The sequence below is a fragment of the Elgaria multicarinata genome, chromosome 7 (genome assembly GCF_023053635.1).
Source record: "Elgaria multicarinata webbii isolate HBS135686 ecotype San Diego chromosome 7, rElgMul1.1.pri, whole genome shotgun sequence".
NCBI classification, from domain to species: Eukaryota; Metazoa; Chordata; class Lepidosauria; order Squamata; family Anguidae; genus Elgaria; species Elgaria multicarinata.
The window spans coordinates 33,761,934-33,781,636 of record NC_086177.1 but is presented as its reverse complement, the minus strand read 5'-3'; the positions used below and the strand labels follow the sequence as shown (position 1 = coordinate 33,781,636).

The 19,703-nt window shown below is 41.1% G+C and overlaps 1 protein-coding gene across 1 annotated transcript in view; it reads left to right on the top strand.

Annotated features, from left to right (window-relative positions):
* The window catches only part of LOC134401268 (uncharacterized), a 182,981-nt gene that overhangs the window by 106,304 nt on the left and 56,974 nt on the right, over positions 1-19,703 (top strand). The window lies entirely within an intron of this gene.

The following is a 19,703-nucleotide window of genomic DNA, read 5'->3' as shown; positions in this document are numbered from 1 at the left end:
CATAACTGTGGTTTAAACACTCTCATTTCTTGCAAAGGGGTTAGCAGCCTAACCAGAATGTTGTATGAACAGGCCCACTGACTACTTTTAGTGTAACTTTTAAGATGCCTTGTAGTTTTGGGGGGTAAGATACCTTTACACTGCAATATCTCTTTCACTTGACAAAGTGAATTCTGGTACCCCCACCACCACTGTCAGTGGGACACTTTGGGATTACTTGGTGGTGGCAGACAGGGCAGCACTCTGAGACACGAGTTGCCACCATTTTAATTTCCCACAACTAGAGATGGATAAAAATCTCAATTTCGGTTTCTCTCCACTTCTTGTTTTCCCAGTCCTATGTTCGATTCATCTCAAACTTTGAGAATTTCTGTAGTCTAAAATTTGTTTCATCCCAGCTGTGAAAAGATGTTTTAAAATGTGCCTAAAAATTCATAAGCATTATTGTCCATATATTCAATTTTGCATGCAGTTTTGTCTAATATGCAGATATTTGCCTAAAATGCAATTTTCCCCATATGATGTGTTTTTGACATTATTTCCCCTAACTTATGCATTTTTGCATCCCAGTGCAAAATTTGTAGGTTAAGTGAGATTCAATTCACATAGTGCAGGGACAGTCAATATCATGTGTGCAGGTACCAGTGTGCCCCCAGACCATTTTCTTTTCCCTGCCAAGTTGCTCTATCCTTCCACTTAAAAAACAAAACAAACAACAAGGTTTTCTCACTGGCAGCTGGGATTACTGTGAAATAGGTTTCTGTTGGTGCTGAAAACTGTGGTTGTTGAGTACATTGGGGCTGAGACCTCACTTCTCGGCCTTGTGCTCAGTCCTTTTGGCCATTTTCTTGTCCTTTTCCATGGCAGCCATTTTGTGGCAGGGCCCAGGACAGTTTCTCAAATTATGAAATGTGTTCATTGCCCAGAAAGGTTGCCTACCTCGGCATAGTGGTTTGAAAATGTAAAATTAGGTAAGTTTGCATTAAAATGTATGTTTTAAACTTTGTAAGGCTGCCTTGAGGCCCAGTATTGGGCAAAACAACTTGGGACCAGGATACCTGAGAGAGCGCCTTCTCCCTTACCAACCTGCCTGGTCACTGAGGTCATCCGAGGGCCTGCTTCTGGTGGTTCCACCTACATCCATCCTCCGATTGGAATCCACCAGGGGAAGAGCCTTCAGCGTGGTGGCGCCCCTCCTGTGGAATTCCCTGCCTCTGGAGGTCAGGCAGGCGCCAACCTTGTACTCCTTAAGACGCCTCCTGAAAACATCTTTATTCCAAGAAGTCTTTCTTTAACATGCAGCCTTGGATTTCTGTGTTGTCATTTTTGTTTTGTTTTTTGCTTCTTTTTAAAATTTGTTTTAACTGTTTTATTCTGTTTTTATTTTCATTTTACCTTGTACACCGTTCCGAAATTTTTTCAATGAGGAGCGGTATATAAATATTTTAAATAAATAAATAAATAAATAAAAGGCAGGATACAAATAAATATAATAATAATAATAATATGTGAATGGAACAAATCTGATTAAGGGCATGTCTACACCAGCCCTATATCCCGGGATCATCCCTGTGCATCCAAATGACGCACAGGGGATCCCAGGAGCAGGCAGGGATGATCCCTCCATTTTCCTGGGATAACCCTTAGGTGTAGAAAGAGCCTAAAATGCCAACCAAACAAATTCCTGCCCTAACCTTACCTACAATATCCTGGAGTGATGCTAGGGGCATAGTGGGAAATCAGTATGGCCGCCAGTCCTATCCCCCCTCCCCCAGGGCTGTGCAGAGCACCAGGCCAGAATTTGTTTAAGAGGGGGACAGGGCAGGAGTTGCCAGTGGTCCCTCCTGGAGTTCAGGGGAGCAAGCAACTGCCCTGGGAGGGCAGTTCCTGAATTCAGCCTTGGGGTGGGTTACTGCATGAGAACCATACTGGCTAAATTAGAACTCTGCTCTCTTTATGAATTTTGAGTCAGTACTTATATTTAAATTCTCAACTATGTGTACATTCAGTGTTAATCGGTGCCTATAAGAAGAGGCATTTCACTCTATCAGTCATTTTTTTTGTTTTTAGTGCTTTGTTCTGCTGGACTCCCTTTGTGCATGAACTTTTATTTCCAATAAAATGTGTCTATATGTAACCTTATTGTTTCTGACACTTAAATGTGTAGAATTTATTCTTATGAGCTGGAAGTGGTCGTTCAGCACTGACATTTTAAGTATGACAATAATCCAAGTAATTGTCACTCATTCAGTTAACTGGAGACATCTTTACTTCCTGAAAGAACTAATTAGAGTACAGTGTTACTATCTTTTAATTGCAAAAAAGTGTTTGCTTTTGTTTTTGTTTTTGCATTACATGACTATTCTTCACAGCTCACGAACCTTAAAGAATCTTTTAGTAAATGACACTCTACTGCCACCTTCTTTGTCCCTAAAACTCTTCGATATCTGGTATCCCAATATTCAAAAGTATTCTCCCAATTAGCTGAGCTTTCTCTGTTTGCTATCTAGCCTAGGGATATTTAAAGAATTTGATCTTGGCAAATTCCTATATGAAATTACCCAATTCGCACTACTCAGATTAATATGTGGATCAAAACATAGCTATCCACTGTATTTTGCAGTTGCCAGCCATTTAAATATATCAAAATACACATTAAAAGAGGGAACCTGGAGAGAAAATATGCCTTTAAATATTGTTTTGAGGGGGGAAAACGTATTTAAATCTGAATTTTGAAAGGATTTTTTAAATTAAATTACATAGTAAAATGGAATTATGGGTAAAGAATGTGAAAGTGATTTAGACCAGAACTAGACAGATTCATCACTTCCTAATCTTAGGCCTATGGCAAGCTCTCTCTCTGGAAAGAGCATCATAGCTATCAAATGCTGCAATCCTGTACACATGTATCTAGAAGTAAGCCCCACAGAACGTAGTGGAACATTTCTGAGTAAATTTGCCGAGGACTGGGCTGTTTATGCCTGTTGTTCTGTGCATTATGAGCATCCTCTAACCCTGCATGGCCAACCAGCCAAATCGAGTTTCTATAGAACAGCTATATCTGGCCTTGGCTATCCCATCAAACTTTAAAAGAAGGGTGGCGGTGAATTTGGGGGAGGGGAGTGGCTGGGTGGAAAGGTATAAACTTTCCTGACCCACATGCTGTAGTCCTGATCTGGATCAAATCTCTGTGCACGTAATACTATTTATTTATTAGATTTCTATTAGGGTGACCATATGAAAAGGAGGACAGGGCTCCTGTATCTTTAACTGTAATGTAGAAAAGGGAATTTCAGCAAGTGTCAATTGAAGAGGGTGAAATTCTCTCTTCATCAACACAGTTAAAGCTGCAGAAGCCCTGCCGTCTTTTGTATCTGGCCACTCTACTATAGCTAGTGTAGCTTTAACTGTTGTGATGAAGAGGGCATAGGCTGACCATATGAAAAGGAGGACAGGGCTCCTGTATCTTTAATAGTAATGTAGAAAAGGGGATTGCAGCAGGTGTCAATTGAAGTGGGTGAAATGCCTACAAAAGTAGGAGTGAGTGACGTTAACTTCAGATACATTGAATCTCTCACTTGTTCTTTATTTCAGTGATTTTAACATTAAGATGTTATGTAGAACAGATTTGTCTTAAATGTGTGCTGTAAAATCAGACATGTGACCATGGCTATGTTTGGGTGGGCACACCCCTTGGTACTGGACATGCCCCCCTGGGGGCGACCATGTTGTCCTCCTTTTTGGTTTCCAAAATATGGTCACCCTAGGCTTGTCCTCAGCTCTTGTTCATGCTCCCTTGCTGAACTGGCCATTCTTTCTCCTTCCCCTCTACGTATTCCTTAGTTGTAGGTGTATCGTGCGACTGTGAAGTTGCAGGTGTATGAAGTGACTGTGAAGTTGCAGGTAAGTTGCAGGTGTATCATGGCTGTGAAATACTTCACATGGCCACCCTTTCTCCTTACCCTCTGTATATTCCTTAGTCCAAACTTCTCTTCAGAGGAAGAACTCTGAAGTGTTCAGCACCTTGCTGAACGACTGGCTGTCTGGAAAGTTTTGCAAGCAAGAATTCGGAAAAGGCCTGTGGCGGCAGCCTTTTCTTCTTTTTACTTTCCTTACAGTCTATTTATTGTGAAAGCAGCCCTCCTGAAAATGGGATAAAAAAAGAGGAAATTGTGTGTGTGTGTGGGGGGCAGCCCCTTTCCTTGACCAAATTGCTGGCAGGTCACAGCCATGTCACAGAGGCACACCCAGGATTTAATGTGGGGTGACACAGCACACTGGTGCAGTATTGCTCTGAAGCCACATTTAAGAAAAAACAATGGAGTAAAAGGACTTTTGAAAAATGCAGCTTTTCTAGAGGGAAGCTTCTGGCTGGCTGCAGTTTGATGATGGCATCATGCATCACAAAAGGCCTCAAACTGCTCTTCTTACACACTAAATCACTCATGTAGATTGGCTCCAGTGAGCTTTAAAGCTGAGGTGGGAACACCTTCCCCTTGCAGAATCCTCTCCACTCTGCATTATGTTTTGAATGATTTTTAAAAATATATAAATTAAATAGATAGAATATTGTAGCTGGACGTAGTTCTCTGATCTAAAGGAAGTTATTTTCTCCCATAAGCCATGTGCACTGTCCGTATTTCTTTCGCTGAGACCCACTGTGTGGGTGTGGTGCTTTAAGAACTGGGCTGCTTGAGTGATTATTTTTACAGCCCTCTAACTCACTCTACATTTCCTCCCCCCTATTAAGAGGTCAGCAATTTGGAAACAATATGAAAAGCACATGGAAAGATTCCAGCAATCATAAATGGGTTTGCTTCAGTTTCTGTGAAACAAGCCCCTTTACAAGCAAAAGGGGGGGGAGGGAAAAAGAAGAACATGAATAACTCGATTAAAGGCAATTGCCACATCAAGGCACCAAAGATACAGTGAATACACTATTATTGAACATCATGTATTCAGTTTTTTTTCATCATTAGTGCATATCTAAGCCATTTGGCTCGAGCTAATTCAATAAGGAGGCAAGCGTCCTGATTTCTTCATACCAAAAAGTGGCCAACTGAACTCGTTGCCCAGATAGACCCTGATGGTGGAGGACACCGACAGTCAAATACAATCCCATGTGTGTTTATTCAGAAGTACATCTCACTGTGTTTTCAGGACTTTACTTCCCAGTCATTGTGTTTTAGGATAGGACCCTAATTTAATGCAACATTCCTGATCAAAGTCAACTTTAATCCATAATATTTTAGAGAAGCAAACAATAGTGTATCTGGATTCATTTGCCAGTTATTTCCTTATTTTCTTGCAGTAACTGAGCAATGTAACCCTTTCATTCTCTGGCTTCTCCATCTTTCTTCTCTGCTCTGGGAAATCTGGTACCCCATGTGACCTCCATTGAATGCCATGAAGAACTCTTGACATGTACAGTAGCACATTCGGTGACCCCCAGACAGAGAAAGCTGTATAAATCACTGTGGGAGTGCTTCACCTCCACCCCCTTTCTTTTATTTCTTCTCTCGCTCAAGGAATGTGCTGAGAGCCTCAAAAACGTTGAGAGAAAAAGCATTCAACCATACAATGTGTGTTGTGGCTCCCCTGGATGTATTGAGAACAAAATAAAAATAAAATATGGCAGCTTTCTTTCTCTCCCTCTCTCTCTCTCAAATGAATGATAGCATTTTTAAATGATTAGGGGTTACTGGGAACCAAAGCTGAAGGGCAAGGGAAAAGAGAGAGACTTCTTTTTAAAAAAGAAAATAAAAAGTTTTTTTTTACACTCTTTATATTCATATATATGTTTGTTTGGTTTTAATTATTCACATTGCAAAAGAGGTAGGTCTTTCTCAGTTATTACAGCCAATAGCCCAGTTTTAAGGAGAGCTATACAGGCTCAGACATCTGGTCCAGAATATCTTTCAAACAGTGGCCAACCAAATTCACAGAGTCACCCTTCCCTACACTTTGGACGAATGCCCAATTGCATAGAGGCCTGATTTCCAGGATTTGTCAATAATGATGATGATGATGATGATGATGAAGATGATGTTATACAGATGCAACTAGACACTTAGCCAGAGAGCCTGGGTCACTGTGCCAGCAAGGGTTTCCTGAGCCAGGCTTGGAAAAGAATTTTGGATCATTAAATCCTACCTCAAAGGAGAGGCAAGCTTTACAATCCCTGGAATGCTCCTGCGGATCGCCCTCCTCTGTCCTATACAAACCAATGGAGTAGTCAAGAAATAAGAACGTAAGAGCCCTGCTGGATCAGACCAAGGGTCCATCTAGTCCAGCATTTTGTTCACACAATGACCAACCAGCTGTTGATCATTGACCCACAAGGACCCACAGGCAGGACACAGGTGGGGGTCTCTTAGAGCCAATTCACCAAATAAGAATCAGCTCCAATAAAACAATAGGAGGCATTATTGAATGATTTATATAGTACTTGGGAGTGTCCAATGCATAAATCAGCCTCCCCCAATGTGGTGCTTTCCTGATACGTTGGATTATGCCTCCAATCATTCCCAGCCAGCATTTGGCCTGTATTATGTCAATCCTTTCAACAATCCTGCAGGATGGGTCAAGACTATTCTCATATTTCAGGAGGGACACTGAAGCTGAGAGAGACTAGCAGTGCTGAGTCCATGTTGTGGAGGGCCCTTGGACAAGACACCCTTATTAGAAGCTGCTCTTGCTCCTCATCCTCTTTCTCATCTTTGCTATCTCTTGCTTGCTTGCTTGCCAGACCAAGAGCCAGTGAGCAAGGAGGCAGTGGGATCTGCTGTTTCTCCTTCTCACCACCATTGTTGTCTGGGCCAGAGGGAGAGGCAGCTGAACAAGCACAGGTTGCAATGGCGGAGGGGAGGAGCAACTCCGGGGGCTCTTGTGAGTGCACTCTGGCTGGGCTGGGGCCCCTCCAGGCCTCCCTACCCTAGATGCTGACCATGTTACCTACCTAGTGATTTTGTGTGTGGCAGATTTCACAACTCCCAACATGCCCAATCCGAGGATGGTTGGGGTTGCAGTCCAGAACACCTGGAAGGCACCAGGTTTGGAAAGGCTTCTTTAGACCCCTTTTCTCCTCCTAAAAGAAGTAAGAACCATCCATAAAAAAATGGGAACTATGGGATTTTCATTTGGCTGTGATTGGGCAGCAGCATGGGCCTTCCATCCCCACAAAAGGTAGCAGTGCTTCAGGCAGGAACCCCTGGCTTTAGCTTCCAATGTGAGGCCAGAAGTATCCTCTCTAGACTGAATTATTCCAATATCTTCTTACCTCCATGCCCTGAACCCCATGAGCCCATAGCTCCTTGTTGCACCGGTTTGATGTTTTTAAAAGTCTTTTTTCTTTTCATTTACCAATGTCTGTGCTTCTGTGTACTTAGGCATTGCCTTGATCATGTAGAAACCACTCCCTTATTTTTGGGTGTCCCTTTTCCTTCCAAACTGATAAGCGCACGACCACCCAAGCTCATAGTTAGATGGAATGATGTGCTTCCTTCTTAAACGGATGAGGTGGTGTTTTATTGGAGCACTGGTCAAGGTCTTTGTCTTTGTAAAGAAAGCGCTTCTTAACAGCAGCCAAGCAAACCTATTCCATTACCTTGAACACCCTAAATCCAGATAGTTCCTATTATGTCACATAATATAACAGGAAAACGAAAGGACTTGCACAGGGTTTCTTTTCCTTCCTTTTAATGCAGGAGACCTGATTTCTGTAAACAACCCCCTAAAGGTACTCTCTACCAATCACAGCCCACTGCAAAAGAGATAAGGTTCTCATTATGTATCCACCATGTCTTGATCATAATTTCTATCATAGGTGACATTTTGGTCCAGTTCTATCAGGTACATTCTGTGTGAGTCCTTTAGAATACTGTGATAAAACCCTGCTGAATACAGGATCATTTTGCCCTAGGGAGACACACACACACATACACAGAGAGAGAGAGAGAGACAGAGAGAGAGTCAAAGTGCCCACAGTTCAAGGTGGATTTCTTGTTGGTTTCTGCAGCGCTGGAATATGTTAAAAAGAAATCTTTTTTTGAACTGAAGTGGGTTAAAAAGAAATAAATAAAATCTTTAATGAGTGGATTTTCTCCAGAGCTGTCAACAGAAACTAAAGTCTCCAAAGAGTTGGATAAATACAATAGCAGAATATAAAGTGGAAAAGAAAAACTTAATGATGCTATTTACTGATACAGTTTAGTTTACTACATTGTCCCAAGCTCATTTTTCTTCCTCTTATTAATGGATCTTCTCTCTGTTTCACTTGTTTTCTTTCTCTCTCATGATTTTTTTTAAGTACAGCAAAACTTGTTTGCCATAACTGAATTTCTTGTTAAGTATATTTGAAGTCTCTTTGATAAAGAATTCCCTTCTTGATCATTCTTTAATGCTTCTTAAAATAATAGTATAGGTGTCTTAATATAGAACAACACTTCAGAAACAGTGTGGAGAAGATTTGCACTTAAAAGGCTAGGAACATTTTGTCAGCAGGTATTTCCCTCCGAAACATATTACAGTTTCTCTCCCTGCATTCCACAGGAAATTCTTTTGACCATGGGTACAATTCAGCACAGTTAACTGGACCTGACAATGGTTAGACTACAATACAGTGAAATATAATACCATTGACTATAGGTTCTTTGACATTGCTCCAGTATTAGAACATCAAATCATTGAAATGTATTTGGAAAGGTGCCTGGTTTTGATTTGGTAATTAAGGAGAAGCAGTCTTCTTGAGTATTCTGTTCCAATTCTTAATTACTTTCAATCCCATACAAAATAGGAGAAATATAAATTTTGAAGTTGCTGCATATCTGAGATCTGATGACCCAGTTCACATGATCACCAAAGCCCACCATGGATTTTTTAAGCCATGGTAGGTTGCAGCACATACTGGTGGTCATTTTGAATATTCAACCCCTGGAGCTGGGGTTTGCCATGGTTTGTTGTGTCATCTAAATCTGGTTTACAGGGGTTGTCTGAGGGTTAAATAACCCTAAAATATAAACCCTGATCTGTTGTAAGGTTATTTGAGGCAGTTTATCCATTCAACAATCCCTGCTGCCTGGGTTTGGACAAAATGACAAGCCATGGCAACTCACCACTGGAGGTTGAATATTCAAAATGGCTGTGGGCACCCTCAGCAACCCACCATGGCTTAAAGAAGCCATGGTGCATTGCAGTGATCATGCAAATTTGTGACATGGATGAGAACTTGTTGAAACACATAGGCACAAGCGACCAAAAAGAAAACCTAAAGTGATAAGCCAGGATATGATATTACTTTACAAATGCATTATGGATGCACTACATTAGAAGCAGAAATGTTAGGAAATTTGATTATTCATTTGCTCCATCTATGTCAAGGCATTTGGACTCAATCCCATGCACACCAGCTGGAAGAAGATGTCACACAAAAGGCTGTTTATGTATGTCATTGAGGTTCATCAGATGAGCGTTTTATAACATGCTCATTACTGGCCAGTTACGGATGTTCACAGGTCCTTTTGACAATGCTATCCACCTCCCATATGTCTCCCGCTCCTTCTTCTTTATTTTCCGCAACAAAATAAGACCCAGAAAATCCAATTTTCTTGATTGATGCAAAACTTGACGCCATTGCCTGCTGTGTGCAGGAAAAGCAGTGCAATAAAAAAGCACTGCAGTAAAACAGCCACGTGGCTGTTGCTGCTGCTTCTTTCTTCCCCATGTGAAGAAACAGGAAGCCGTTCCTATTGTGGGACAGAAAGGTGACGGTAGGGAAACACTATCCCCTCCCCCCTGGTCTGATGACACTTGTTATCTGCCCTAAGGCTTTGGACTTCGAATGTACACACTAGCAAGTCCTTGCTAACTTCAATGGAGCGTTTGCCAACGTATTAGCACTGTGACATCTTGTAAATAAAGAAACATTTTTCAAATGATTGCTCCTTTATCTGTCTCTGGAACTTTCAGTCACCCCCAACCTCCTCCCCTTGTCTGGATGCCTAGCTATTCCACGGCTGTTTTCACCACAGAATTATCTACTTTTGCTGTAGAAAAGTTCTTAGTAATATTTTGTAGATCCCTCATGATAAGTAATTCCAGAGTCTCTTCCCCAAAGCCCTGTTAAGTTAGAATGTGTGTACTCCAGATGAATGCACAGGTTGCAGATGGTGTTTGAGTGGATAATCATTTCAGGATTTCAGACTATATTTAGTCTGGAGGAAGATTACAATTTTCCTCTAGATAAAGCAAATATCCTTGGGGAGATTTTCTGTGTCAAGGTGGGAAAGGTACCACGTATCTGATTCAAGGGATTCTTGGAGCAGAAGGAAGTCTGCTTACTGTTGTCTTTTCTTCTTTCCTACAGAATGTTTCACTGTAATTTTTAATGAAAATGGGGTGGGTGGCTGCTTTCAGGAAATCCTGTAGATGTTTTACCCCCTAGGATATTTCAGGGTGGTTTTTTTTTTAATGTCTGGCTGCCTCAGATCAAATGAGATTGAAAATGTGTTTATTGCTTTGTTGCTTCCAAAACCTTCTTCCCTAGTAGTTGGCACTACTTTAATTCAGTAAATAATATATATTTAGCATCAGAGGTGTTTCCCCGTCAAGGTCAAAGCCATCTGGGCACTTGTGTGACCTTATTGCTTCTTATATATGGTGGATTCAATCTTAAAAAAAAAAAAAATAGAAAGAAAGAAAGTTTGCTTAAGTTCCTAGGATACTAGTGGTATTTAATTCAAAACCCTTTATGTGACATAGAAATTGTAATCTATAAATCATATTAATAAATAAATAATTTCTAGGGACTTAAGTATATTTAACTTTTTATCATCCTCATAAAAATAATATTGGTCAACTGACCATAGTACAGAAAATGGAACAGAATCGAGATATTCTGGCTATCCACCCTACAGCCCATTACATCTTTGTGTAATGTTAGCCACCAAAACTTCATACTGGATATCTTCTGAAGTTACATATCATGTTGTCCCAAAAATGGACCCAGTAATTCTTCTTTTGGAGGTCTATACAGGGAGCAAATCAACACATTTTTTAACAGGGACTGGCCAACGAGACCACATCATGCCAGTCCTTTCCCAACTTCTCTGTTATTATTTATTTATTTATTTATTTATATAGCACCATCAATGTACATGGTGCTGTACAGAGTAAAACAGTAAATAGCGAGACCCTGCCGCATAGGCTTACATTCTAATAAAATCATAATAAAACAATAAGGAGGGGAAGAGAATGCAAACAGGCACAGGGTAGGGTAAACAGGCACTGGGTAGGGTAAAACTAACAGTATAAAGTCAGAACAAAATCAAGTTTTAAAAGCTTTAGGAAAAAGAAAAGTTTTTAGCTGAGCTTTAAAAGCTGCGGTTGAACTTGTAGTTCTCAAACGTTCTGGAAGAGCATTCCAGGCATAAGGGGCAGCAGAAGAAAATGGACGAAGCCGAGCAAGGGAAGTAGAGACCCTTGGGCAGGCGAGAAACATGGCATCAGAGGAGCAAAGAGCACGAGCGGGGCAATAGTGTGAGATGAGAGAGGAGAGATAGGAAGGAGCTAGACAGTGAAGAGCTTTGTAGGTCAACAGGAGAAGTTTATATTGGATTCTGAAGTGAATTGGAAGCCAATGAAGAGATTTCAGAAGTGGAGTTACATGGTCAGAGCGGCGAGCCAAGAAGATGATCTTAGCAGCAGAGTGGTGAACAGAAACCAACGGACTAATGTGAGAAGCAGGAAGGCCAGTGAGAAGAAGGTTGCAGTAGTCCAACCGAGAAATAACCAATGCATGAACAAGAGTCTTCGCAGAAGAGACAGACAAAAATGATCGAATCCTGGCAATATTATACAGGAAAAAACGACAGGATTTAGCTACTGCCTCAATATGAGGAATAAAGGAGAGCGAGGAATCAAATATAAAGCCAAGACTACGAGCTTCCTTGACTGGAGTAAGTGTAACATCATTGACAGTAAGAGAGAATGAGAGATGAGGAGAAGGTTTAGGAGGAAAAACAAGCAATTCAGTCTTTGCCATATTAAGTTTCAAACGACGATGAAGCAATGGCTGCCAGTCTAGGTCTGGGCCCAATTCAAAGTGCTGGTATTAACATTTAAAGCCTGAAACAGCTTGGGACCAGGCTATTTGAAGGAACGCCTCCTCCCATATGTACCTTCCCAGACCCTAAGGTCATCCTCAGGGGTCCTTCTCTGTGAGCCCCTGCCAAAGGCAGTGAGGCAGGTGGCTACCAGGAGGAGGGCCTTCTCTGCTGTGGCACTCCGGCTGTGGAATGAGCTCCCTAAGGAGGTTCACCTGGCACCTACACTATATCCTTTCAGATGCCAGGTGAAGACCTTTTTATTCTCTCAGCATTTTAATTTAACTTTGCTGTTTTAAATTTGTATTTTAATTTGTATTTCTGCACTGCTGCAAATTTTATCCTAGTTGTGCTTTTATATTGTATTTTATATCTTGTTTTTATACAGTTTGTTTTAGACTTTGAATGGTTTTAATTTTTGTGAACCGCCCAGGGAGCTTCAGCTATTAGGCGGTATAAAAATGCAATAAATAAAATAAAATAATAAAATAAAATGTAACCATCGAGCTCCTCAGCAGCTCCTCTGAACCACGTGCCATGAGTGTTGCAGTTTGATTAGGAGGCAAAACCTCAGTTCCCACGTTATGAAGGCAGATCATGGGTTAATTAATTAACCCATAACTTGCAGGGATGTATGGAGCCGAATCCTAAAAGTGTCCTTTTATCTGCCTTATATCTGTCATGGTACCTCTAAAATTTTTCAGCTACAATAGAATTATCAACTGATCTGCATTTAAGGGAAACAGGCCCGAGGATTCCTCACACCCCATAGTACTCTTCATTATACCTGTAGAATTCAAGTTTAAGATAATTGAGTCCACCAAGTGCAACTGAGGGCAGAATTTCTCTTTCAGGATCTTTAACAGAGTTGATGAAATATGAGCTAGAAATAACACAGCTTGAGTTTTAGATTCCATGCTGAGTTTACATGCCTAGCATTTAGGGGGAGGAAAATGTACTCGTAAATTGAGGAAATGCACTCTGGAGATCATTGGGATGCAGTAAATGTTGAGCCCCATGATATCAGTTTTACTGAACAGACTTTTTCAATGTACATTTGCACTTTAAACATTCTCCATTAGCTTTATAGGACAGACTTCCATATTTCACCTCAACTTGATTTATGTTCCAATCGAGCATCTGTAGGGTCAGATTGTCAGATTTAGATTTACTGAAGTCTGCAGAGTTATGGCTTTGAAAGGGATTAGACTGCAGCCTGTGACGTAATGATGGGCAGTATCTGGCATTCTAATATCCCTGTCTTCTCCTAGTTTACCTGGCATTTGTAATAGGATAGAGAAACACTGTATTTGGAATGACTGATTTTGTACAAATATTATTTATTTATTTATTGCATTGATATCCTTCCTTTTTTCCTCCAAGGAACCCAAGGTGGCATACATAGTCCTCCTCCTCTCCATGTTACCCTCACAACAACAACCCTGTGAGGTAGGTTGGGCTGAGAGTCTGTGACTGGCCCAAAGTCACCCAGTGGGTTTCCATGGCTGAGTGGGGACTCGAACCCAAGATCTCCCGACTCCCAGTCCAACACTTTAGCTTCTCATGAGTATGGGTCTGGATTGGCTTAATTTAGGGCCACATGGGGTTATTGGACAGTGCATTATTTCTAAACAATAATGAAATAAAGTGTAGGGCTGCCCTTGAAGAGCCATAGCTTGTCCAGCCAGGGTGTTGGAGGTGTTGGTGGTAGTTATTATTATTATTTCTGCCAATTACATGAAGTGTATCAATCAAATACTGGCTCCACCATCTCCTCTTCATTTCTTGCAAAAAGTTTATATCTTGCCTTTCCACACTCAACGCCCAAGGCAGCGAACAACAATAAAAGCACAATAATATTATTTATACACATTACAGCAAAGATAAGAACAGATAAAAGCAACAGCCATTTAAAACAAAGTGCCAGTAAGTACAGCAGAGTTAATAATAATAATGATAATAATAATGATGATGATGATGATAATAATAATAATAGATGACCCAGTGGGTGGGGTTGAGGAGTCCAATGGCAACTGCTCGGCAGGCACCCAGGAAATTGCAACATCTGGCCCATTTCAGATGTCCGGATATCACTTTGGTCCAGATTCAAAGCAGGCCGGGCTGGGTCCAAAGCAGACCGAGATGGAGTGGGGCCAATTTAGAATCTTGAATCAGTCTACAAAGTGGGTTGGGGGGGGGGTTCCATGCAAAGCCCTAGTGCAAACTGGGTAGCTCTTAATAAAAAAACTGAAGTGTATTTATTTATTTTTATTTATTTATGATTGCCTTTATATCCTGCCTTTTTTCCTCCAAGGAACCCAAGGCGGCGTACATAATCCTCCTCCTCTCCATTTTATCCTCACAACAACAACCCTGTGAGGTAGGTTGGGCTGAGAGACTGTGACTGGCCCCGAGTCGCCCAGTGAGCTTCCATGGTCGAGTGGGGACTAAACTCAGATCTCCCAAATCTCAGTCCAACACTTTAGCCACACTGGTGTAATGAATTTCTCACACACCCCTCCTGTTGCATATATGTGACTAATATGGTTGTGTCCTATTTTACAGAGGGCAGTCCTCTATTTGAAGGGCTGTCCAATCCAAATCCAGTTTAAAGATAAAGAACCATAAACAGGCAGAGCAGCAGAGGCCTTGAAGTTGCCCATCAACAGAGAGCGCCTGGACCACACACTGAGCAGGCAGACAGGTCATCTGGTTGTGGTGACATATATTGTATTTCTACTGAAATTATTGTAACAATTTCTAAATTTTCCTCTGTATGCATAGATGAACATATCCACATTTACTGCAGATCACTTTCCCGTTTTGTTCCCTTTTTGGTGATGCACATCCCCTTTTTTGTCAATGCCAAACAGCTGGTTGATAGCAAGAGGTCAAATCCTCTTTGTAGAATTCTCTCCCTCTAGATGTCCAGATAACTATTGCACACTGGTTTTAAAAGCCTGGTGAAGTCCCTTTCTAAAATTAATTAGAAATGTATTTGGGGTGTGTTTGGAATTAATTTCACTGTTTTTCTCTATCAATTATGATATATGCTACATACATTTTATGATGGGTTGTATGATTTGGTTTTGAAGGCCTCTCTTGTTGGGAAAGAAGGAAGGAGACCTCCAGTTGAACAGTAGTATCTTTCTTTGAGCCCAGTCTTTTCAAATTCAGGGGCACTCTAAGGTACAGCCAATTTTAGACTATTTCTCAAACTCTTGTGGGCTGAAACAAACATTTTTCGGTGTACCTGGAACTCTCCTTTCCCTCCCATTTGGAACTTTTCCAGCTTTTCTTTTCTTTTTTACTTTGGCTTGTTCCTCCACTGAGACCTGCCATTTTCTGGCCCATTACGGTGTCTTCCCAGGATTGCTCCCTCTCATAGTCAGTTGGCAAGCCCTCGAGGGATCATCTTGGGCTGGCCACAACTAGGCAACTCAGGCCGTTTCTACACATGCCTTTTCCCCTGGGATCATCCTGGGATCATCCCTGTGCATGCAAGTGACACACAGGGGATCCCAGGAGCAGGCAGGGACAATCCCTCTATTTTCCTGGGATAATCCTTAGATGTAGAAAGGGCCTCTGCGTTTTAATCAGTGGTGGGGAAAGTGATGTATGACAAGGCAGCCAAAGAGCCTGGGCCGCAGAAGTAGAGATGGACGAATCTGTCAGTTTCACTTTTGTATGCATTCAGACTTTTAAAATCTCAAGTTGTTTTTCTTCTGAATATGGAGAACTTTGTGAATGTGGGGAAATTCTTATCAAAAGTGAACTGAAACTAAATTCTCACCCCATCGTCACCAGCCAGATTCAATAGATCCAGCTATTCCCAGCATGGAGAGGACCATGTTGTACCTGCATACCATATAACAGAGCTGTGCACAAGTGGCTTTTCAAAATTCTCCATTTGTGGGTAGAGAAATTGAGCGGGGGGGACAATTTCACCGAATTTCTCCAGGGGGAGGAGGAATTCTCCAACAATTTCTCACAGGTAGGCATCACCATTGGAAAGGGTTGTAAAACAGCTTCCCCCCAAGGGCCTTTGGGGGTTTTGCACTGGCACTGCAAGTGACAACAGCATCAACTGTGTAGGCAGCCTACCCCCTACCCCCATTTTGCATCCTCCACAATGCCCCATATACCTAGCATCATTCCAGGGCCTTGTGGGGAGAGAATGCAGCCACCACAAAAAATAATGGTGAAGAAAATATGGAAAAAAATCTGAAAAGCATCCTTTTATTTCTAGGGAGTAAGAAAGGAAAAAATCTCAGTAATTTCCTGTAAATTTTCTTTCCCCATGAAAGGGGATTCCGTTTTTTTGCCTCCTTCTCAGGGCAGTTTATAATTTATTTTGAATGTATGTTGGTGGTGCTTTTGACCTCAACTAATCACTGTGATGTGGGTGAGGGTACTGTCTACATTTTTTCCCTTTCTATTACACATCTTACCTTTGCTCTACAGTCTCCCAGGCTGCCTGCACTTCTTTCTTTCTTTCTTTCTTTCTTTCTTTCTTTCTTTCTTTCTTTCTTTCATTTATATACCGCCCCATAGCTGAAGCTCTCTGATCTGAAAAGGCCCTAGGGAAGGAATAAATTTATTATGTCTTCCTCTGGGCGGGAAGTGCAGGAAGCCAAGGAGGCTACAGGCTGTCAGAGAGGTGACTGTTCAACGAAAGACAGGACACTCACACCCACTCCTCAGTCATCTCATAAGTAAGGTAAGCGCAAGAACCCTGAACCAAACCCATGATAATTTCTCCAAAATTTCTTCTCCTTTGAATTTCTTTTCTAACAAACGGAATGAGAATAGACCAAATTTTCAGGTGATAAATTTTCAGCACAGCACTACCATATAACTGTTAAAGATGAGGAGACTTTCATTAAAAAAAGACGTGCCAACCCTAATTAAGTTCTAACACAGGTGAGTTTTAAGAGCAAAGCAGTCAAAACCCTGGGTCTAGATGAATGGATCTATCAGTTTCAGTTTCTCCCACAATTTATTTATATATTTTTTAAAAAAAATCTTAAGTTCTTTTTGTCCAGAATATGGAGAACTTTGCAAATGTTGGTAAATATTTATCAATTCCGAACTGAAATGAAATCCTCACCCATCCCTACATGCATTTCCAACCTTCAAGTTTGTCACATTCAGCCACGCAATATGTGAAAAGGCCCTGTGTTAGGAACAAAGTCAGAAGGACAGAGCTTGCTCTTGTTCGTCTACTGGGGAAAGAGAATTGTGCCTGTAAAGAAATTCTGATAAATAAATTGTGATTACATTAAAAAGTCAAGAACAGTGGCTATTGCTTGTCCTCATGTGATACTTTTAAGGGGGAGGGCTGGAAATCCCAGCAATCTCTCCCCCCCACCACCATTCTTCGACGGCAAGACCTTTGTGCTCTTTGAATGTTTAAAGCACCGGACCAATGTAAAAATAATGGTATGACTGTGTTGACATCCTGCTTGGCGGCCTGAGCTGCTTAGTCATTTTAATCGATGGAGATATGCACAACAGTTGGAAGTTTCCAAAGGTCAAAGAAGCGACTGTCTTTTCAGCTTTGAATCAGCAAAGATTTTCCAGTTTCTTGCAGACATAATGCCCGGCTTGCATCTGTGTGTCTGTGTGGTTTTTTTCCCCCGTTCCCCCTTTTCTTTGAAGAAGCACAGTAATTAACTAAAGGGCAGATCACACTACATTGAGCAGTAAGTGATTGCACAGCTCAACTTCCGTTCTGTTTTCTCTCTTCTATGACAGCCAGTTTCGAAGCAGCTTTCATTCATATATATATATATATATATATATATATATATATATATATATATCAATGAGCATAGGGCCATTAAACACTTAACTCATTTATTGTGCAACAAAAATCTATGCAATACCACTGCTACAATTATTTCCTTCCAAACTGGGCCTTATTGCTAACACATAAGGTATTTAATGCTCAATTCTCTGAAGCAGTGTTGTTGTTGTTTTGAATTATTATCATTTGGGGTTTTTGAAAGTGTTAAAATTCTTCAAGAGTGTTAAAAATGTAGCAGGTTATTTTTTTAAGCAATTTTGTTTCAAAGGTGGCATATAAAATCTTAAATGTATAAAACTAATTGCTGACTAACCAACTCTTCTCAAGGTACCTCTCATCTTTGGGTGAACATACCAGCGTCTTTTTTCTTTCTTTCTTAAAAGTTGCCCCTTTTTTTCTAACTGTCTTGTATTTCTAAAATTCTCATTAGTTTATACATATATTGCTTAGAGTTAAGCCCATATGCATCCATGTGGCTACCTGCTGTCTTGCCATTTTCCTTCACTCATTTCACTTCATTTCATTCCTGTACTGCCCAATCACCAAAAGCTCTCTGGACGGTTCACAAAAATAAAAATTCAAAATGTACCATGATTAAAATAAAAAAAACCTAAAATATTCCACATACAAAAATTGAAACAATTTAAGACAGGTAAAAATAATTAACACATTTTCATCCCACCCTCCTGTCCCCCACCCTGCTGAGTTACACCAAACAGCATTTTCAGGCCTGGATTGGCCTATTCAGCCTTCATCCAGTATCATTCTAGGGCATGACTAGGGAACCCATTTCAGTCTGAGGATCTAATTCAATTTCAGAGAAGCTCTCAGAGGCCACATCCTTCACTATTTATTTATTACATTTTTATACTGCCCAGTAGCCAAGGCTCTCTGGACAGTTTACAATTAAAAGTCTTAACATATTACAAGTTAAGATATAAAACTTTAAAAGTATCATATAAAACCAGAATAAATTATAGCCCAGGGAAAGCCTGTCTAAAAAGTTACGTTTTCAGGAGGCATTTAAAGGATGTTGCATTTTCTGCTTCCCAAACTGCATGAGGGAGGGTTTTCCAAAGCGTGGGTGCCGCTGCAGAGAAGGCCTGCCATCGAAGTTCTTCGTGATGACATTCTGTTCATCTTGGAATGATGAACAGGACCTCCTCTGTCAATCGTACATGACATCTGGGTGTATATAAGGGGAGGTGGACTGCTAAGGTATCCTGGTCAAAGATATAAGGGGTAGGATCAAAGATATAGGGTGGCCATATGAAAAGGAGGACAGGGCTCCTGCATCTTTAACAGTTGTACTGAAAAGGAAATTTCAGCAGGTGTCATTTGTATATATGGGGAACCTGGTGAAATTTCCTCTTCATCACAACAGTTAAAGGTGCAGGTGCCCTGCCCTCTTTTAAATCTGGTCACTCTAGTATAACTCCTGCAGCTTTAACTGTTGTGATGAAGAGGGAATTTCACCAGGTTCCCCATATATCAAATGACACCTGCTGAAATTCCTTTTTCTATGCAATTGTTAAAGATACAGGAGCCCTGTCCTCCTTTTCATATGGTCACCCTAAAAGATACAAACTTTGCCCCCCCCCCAACCATAAAATCCTAGCATATTCTAGCTTGAAGCACTTACTGACAGTAACTAGGTCTTAGGAGAGGCATTTCAACCAGGAAATCAGCAAATGATTCCTCAGAGAAAGGGGTGGGGCCAGAGGAAGGGGGTATGGCCATCTGGACAACTCCAGAGTGCTGGATTGAGACCCCAGGAGGGCCAGAATTGGCCC